The sequence below is a fragment of the Esox lucius genome, chromosome 16 (genome assembly GCF_011004845.1).
Source record: "Esox lucius isolate fEsoLuc1 chromosome 16, fEsoLuc1.pri, whole genome shotgun sequence".
Taxonomy (NCBI): domain Eukaryota; kingdom Metazoa; phylum Chordata; class Actinopteri; order Esociformes; family Esocidae; genus Esox; species Esox lucius.
The window spans coordinates 26,776,293-26,782,399 of record NC_047584.1 but is presented as its reverse complement, the minus strand read 5'-3'; the positions used below and the strand labels follow the sequence as shown (position 1 = coordinate 26,782,399).

General features: G+C 41.2%; 1 long non-coding RNA gene across 1 annotated transcript; it reads right to left on the bottom strand.

Moving 5' to 3' along the window:
* Positions 1–586: 586 nt before the first annotated feature.
* On the bottom strand, positions 587–2,378 carry LOC109616736. Its single transcript, XR_002197976.3, has 3 exons — positions 2,042–2,378; positions 1,820–1,945; positions 587–1,114 (listed from the first exon to the last, which is right to left on the bottom strand). It is a non-coding gene; the product is annotated as an uncharacterized LOC109616736 (long non-coding RNA).
* Between the last annotated feature and the right edge of the window lie 3,729 nt (positions 2,379–6,107).

Below are 6,107 nucleotides of genomic sequence, written 5' to 3'. Positions count from 1 at the left end.
GACACCTGCTGACCTTGAAGTGCCATGGCTTCGTCTCCCCATTGTTTAGACCAAAATACAACATTATCAACCTTAGAATGTGTTTCCTGTTTCATGTGTATCGGGCAGCAGCTCCAGCAGGGGATCCCAAACTTCCCTCTCCTGAGCTACATTTGCCAGCTCAGACTTGGGGATCCTGAGCCGTTCCCAGGCCAGTGTCGAAATATAATCTCTCCACCTAGTCCTGGGCCTACCCCGAGGTCTCCTCCCAGCTGGACGTGCCTGGAACACCTCCCTAGGGAGACGTCCTGGGGGCATCCTTACCAGATGCCCTAACCACCTCAGCTGGCTCCTTTTGATGCAAAAGAGCAGCGGCTCTACTCCGAGTTCCTCATGGATGACTGAGCTTCTCACCCTATCTCTAAGGGAGAAGCCAGCCACCCTTCTGAGAAAACCCATTTCAGCCGCTTGTACTCGTGATCTAGTTCTTTCGGTCATGACCCAACCTTCATGACCATAGGTGAGGGTAGGAACGAAAATTGACCAGTATATCGAGAGCTTTGCCTTCACAATGGTGCGGTAAAGCGAACGCAATACCGCCCCCGCTGCTCCGATTCTCCGGCCAATCTCCTGCTCCATTGTCCCCCAATCCATCGTCCCCCAATTAGTGCTGCATCAGTCCTGGAAATCATCTTAAGTGTTCAGTACTCAGACAGCTCATTCCATTGCTGGCCCTTCTCAGGACGCTCAGATCAATACACACGCATTGATGGTGAGTGCGTGTCTGAATGAGTGTATGTAGGCAATAGAGTAACAATTTCACCCATGCCTTAAGAGGCCTGTTTTGAGCATGTGTGTCATTGTGTCTATCAGTCTCAGAAGGTGCTCTGGAAACAGACAGCAGAGGCCTGTTGGATGTTTGTCCTCTGGCTCATCCAGTGTGATGTCATTGCGATTCTCAGAGGCAACATAAACTGGCCTTAGAGAAAGTGGAGCCCTTGTCCTCTCTTGGTGGTGAAAGAGGTGGCACGGCGCTGCAGGATCTGGTCGAGTATCTTCCTCCCAGAAGCAGCTGCCCTGATCGTTTCATCGTCCATGATGGTGGGATAGACACTTTCTTGGAGAACTGCTGGATCTGGTGAACATAGTGAATTAACCAAAAATATATATTTTGAGACAAAAGTCAGCTGAAAAATTGAAGTACACACAGACTCCAATATGGCACAAACAAACTCAACTAAAACAATCTGGGAGTCAACCATTTAATAACCTGTAGGCTATTTTACCCCACTGATGTTGCTCTCCTTGTTGCCACTAATGTTCTGTAGCACGGCATGGTTCAGGGACAGCTTTAGGCTGGCCATGTCCAGAATTGCCCTCTCATAGGAGTTCAAATGGTACAGTTTTACAACTTTGGACAAGCCATTACAGTGGCATTGCACCTGGGCGTGGACAACAGAAGAGGTTAGACATTCCATATTTAATAAGATTCCATGTCCATACTTTTCCAGACCTCTCTGTTTAGATACTGCTGATTTATCCCTCATTGTTTCAATTCTTTTTACACCTGGGCGACAGTTGTCCCAAAATAGTAAAATAAGGAATAACAATTAATTTTATTCCATACTTAAAAAAAGGCCAGGAAATGCTCAGAATTATTTGCTATACATTTACATACAGTACACTACTTTCCGGACCTGTGTACAAACTTCAGAAGGAAGAGTCATATGAGCAAGAAGCAGACTGGTTGGTGCTCTGCCTATTGCACTCTTAGGCAGCAACTCTAAGGGTTTTCTCTGACCTCCTTAAGGACACTGTAGAATAGTGAGAAGATGAGCACCTTGTGGCCGGCGTCTTTGAGGCATACCAACTTGCCAGCTGTGCGAATCAGGGCCTGCAAGTGGAAGTCTGGGGCCAGGGGGTCATACACCTTCTCGCAGCTCTGCTACAATCTTCTCTTCCGCACCTGGACAAAAGAGAGTGAGAGTTATCTGTCCATCATAAGCTGTTGTGTATTAGCTGGTAAATTCATGTTGAATGATTGATATTTGACAGCAGTAACCTGAGTGCTCATGGTTGCAGATGGTGAGGGGGCCCTTCTGGATCTTTCCTTCAAATAGGTACACACACACACAGACACAGACACACACACACACAACTTTAACAATTGGGGATGAAGAATGTCCCTATTAAGCTGTTTAATTCAAGTGCTTCTGATCTCCAGTTTGGAAAGCCTAAACCTGATTCTTCCATGGTAACCGTGCATAGATCAAAAACGTCTGCATAGCATGGGATGGTATTCAAGAACTTGCAGGCCTGCTCGCATGTCATCATGTCATTGTGTCGGGCAATGTGGTCTTCCCCACACAAATGAGCTGCTAAAAACGTCACTTTGGGTATATTCCACAGGGCAGATTCAATGTGCGTCCCAGACATTTTTGATCTCATTTAACTGCTCGTAAAAAGACAAGTTCAACATTAGCTTACTTGTTTCCTTGTATTGGATGCAAATGTAATTTTATGCAAATGCATTGCCCCATGTATTACTCATGTCCATCATGTTCACAACTATTACACAACATACCTGGATGATGTTCGTGAAACAAAGTTTCAAAAGTGCTTCGTCCAGGAGATCCACAGCAAACAAGTCTTCATCTTTTAGCTCTCCCCGTAGCTGTATCCAATACGCAATACCTTCTCTTTGCATAACACCCCAACAACTTTAAATCCTTTGATTAGCTGTGCTTGCTCCTGCTATTTAGCTTCGCTCCCCTCATCTGTTGTCCTCACGACGCAGAAATATTTGAATATCCCGAACAACCACATTCTCTGTTCCGAAGTCTGAGCAGGCAAGCTTTGGGGCAACCACCAATTTTTCCAAAACTTCTGTAAAGTAGTCTCGAATTATATGTGGATCACTGCTTGTAAGGGCTGCTCTCAACCAGATTATTCTTCTAGAAAGCCCATTGTTGCATCCATTAATACAAATAACATAAGGTTGAAGTTAATCATAGGATTCTATATGCCAAACATAGTGTGGTCCTTCTGAAAAATACTGCCCCCTGTCATCTCTGATGGGCAATACAACTCACAGGGTCTTGCTTTGCCAGCATCAACGGCACATCCTCTTTTCTAACTTGAATGCCATGTTCCAGACACTTCACATACATCCACCTACAACCATGCAGACTCTCAGAGCCTCTTAATTGAGCTGTAATGAAGTCTATACTCCGAATATTGGCCCTGAAAATGTCCATGAGTTTTCAGAAATATATTAAGATGTCTTTGGCTTAAAATAAAACCATGTAAAGCTATACTTGCAAGTATATCTTGATGATTCAAACCCAAATTGAAGTAAAAGAAAATATGATTATCTCAATTAGGGATGCCACAATTCTCAATACAATATTGAACCGTTCGGTACGACATCCACGGTTCAATACGCGCTTGTGAATTGCGGTTTTTTCGGTTTTAAGTTAAAATACTTTATGTGCGTTTTATTCCTCTCCGAATTGACTGTTTGTGTGTGCCTTTAAGTCTACGAGCTGAAATAAGGAAACTCCTCCCCGCGAGTAAATATTTAGGGGGCGCTGCGGTTGAACCATCATTACACACTTTAACATGGCGAGCGGCGGTGAAGGGAAGCTACAGTACGAGGAAGCGCCAGTATCTTTCAAATCCGTGGTGTGGATACATTTCGGTTTTGCCGTTCAGTATAATGCCGAGGAAGAAAAAACTGTGAAAAAAAATGACTGTGTGCAAGCATTGTTTTACACGTCTAGCCTACTCAAACGGAAACACTTCTAACATGACTGCACATATGCGGCGCCATCACCCAGCAATATCACTGTCTGAAGGCACGATAGCAGAGCAGGTAATAAAATCCAAAAAACAACAGTCCCTCGGTGAATCCTTCCAGCATACATACCCAACTGGTTCCGAGAGACACATAAAAATGTATGGAATGTATGTGTTCCCCAGCTTGTACATGCCATGGGCTACAAGCAGCTGTGAAATTTTATTTTATATTATACAATACACTATGTAGGAACTAGTGGACTTTTCTTTGCTTTGAAGTAAAATAAAGGAGTATTGCAATAAATTGTTCAATTTTTTTCCCCTTAACCTTATTAATGTTCCTATTGCCTAAGCATAGACTAACAAAAAAACACTTACGTGTCAAACCATCCGAACCGAAAACCGTGGTTAAAAAACCGAGGTATGTATTGAACCGTGGGCTAACTGTTGCAATCCCTAATCTCAATCCATGATAAAGATTCTGGTTGTTTCCCATCAGGTTGTCATATGAAATCTCATTATAGTTACATGTTACATTATAGTTACATGACCACTGCAACTTTTCTTTCCTTTCCAAAAATTTTGAAAAGGAAAGTTTTGAGTGAGGACCAAAAGTGTCGAATTTGCAGTGGTCTCTTATGTTAAGCCTTCGGTTCTTCACTCAAAACCTTCCTTTTCAACCTTTTGGAAAGGAAAGAAAAAGTTGCCGTGGTATCTTATTTTTTCCGGAGCTGTATGACATTAAATTACATAAGTCATATATAGAGTCAAATGTGGTCAACACAATTCATAATTTTCATTGCATGTCGTAATCAATCACCTCATACTTAAACTGCAACAACAGTCACATGATCACCCTATTCAAACTGACATAAACAACATTTAGTCTTAACTATGATCTGTAATTCTTGCTTTCTCTTTCTTCTTTTGAAGGAACTCAAAGATGGATAAGCCTACAAAATTGCTGTTTGCTCACGTAAACAAAGTGGCATACCTAAAGTGTATTATTTTAAAACAATGTATTTTACTAAATATATGTCAGTGTGTTAAACGGTGTACATTATTTCATAATTAAGTATAATTAAATTACATGATAGGAAATAGAATTTTAGTACACTTTAGTACAGGATTATATACATATGTGTTATAAGTACCCAATCCCTTTAAATAAGTGGGTCCATTTTAACTCACTGAACTATTTCAATACTATTTGGTGTTCTAAAGTACAACAAATGTGGTTCCAAAATAACACACTAAGTAAACTGCTTTTTCACTTTAAGTTGCTTGCTGAGTGTAACTGTTGAAATTAGAATGAGAACAAAAAACAAGTGTTTAGAGCTAATTTGCAGAGCTAATCTGGTTAAAATCAATTTATATGGCGACATCTCATCATTACAAAGATACTTGCATGGACACTTTCTGAAACAGGCATTTTAATACAATGTAACAAGCATAATTAATCAGCCACCAGTCAGGATGTTGGCATGAATACAAAGGGGCAGATGTAGGTTCACCTGAGTTTTGGAAGAATGTGACACACGGCGTAGTGTGTTATTGCAGCAAATTTACAGTTATACAAGCTGTACACTCACTACTTTACATTGTAGCAAAGTGTCATTTCTTCAGTGTTGTCACATGAAAAGATATAATCAAATATTTACAAACCTGTGAGGGGCGTACTCATAGCTTAAAACAGTGCTTCCGAACTCTTTTCAGTTATTGTACCACCAACAGATTATTGCTCTGCTCGGAGTACTCCTGAAGTACCCCCTCATGTTAATTTCTCTAGCAAGCCTAGGGTGTCATGAGTGTTTTCAAGTACCCCCTATGGAAAGGCTAAGTCTAGTAACCCTGGTTGAGAACCACTGGCTTAAATGATAATTAGAAGGGCGTGTCTAAAACCATGCAGGGCATCCATTGGTCCAGGGTGTCTGTATCTAATGTCAATGGTGAAAAAAAATATATTGGTAATTCATTTTTAACAATTCTGAGATTTTATAATTGATATTTTTTATGCTTACAAAACTTATGTCACTTTTACTTTCATAGCCATAAAATATATTGCATATTCAAATGGGTAAATTAGAAGGTTTGATTCCAACATCATGTTTTCGCCTCTTCCTCTTCGTCTCCTGCCACTTTCTCAGTTCGTTTTATGGGCACCTCAACTTGCTCAACGTCTTGACTTGTCTGGAAGTCAACAGACAGTATTAAGGTATTACATAGTAAACAGTGGGCAATGAGAAATTTGCTTCATCAGGAGAAAAGCAGAACCTCACAATACAATGGTGGACAATGACACTACTCACTAATTATCACAAACAGTGGGG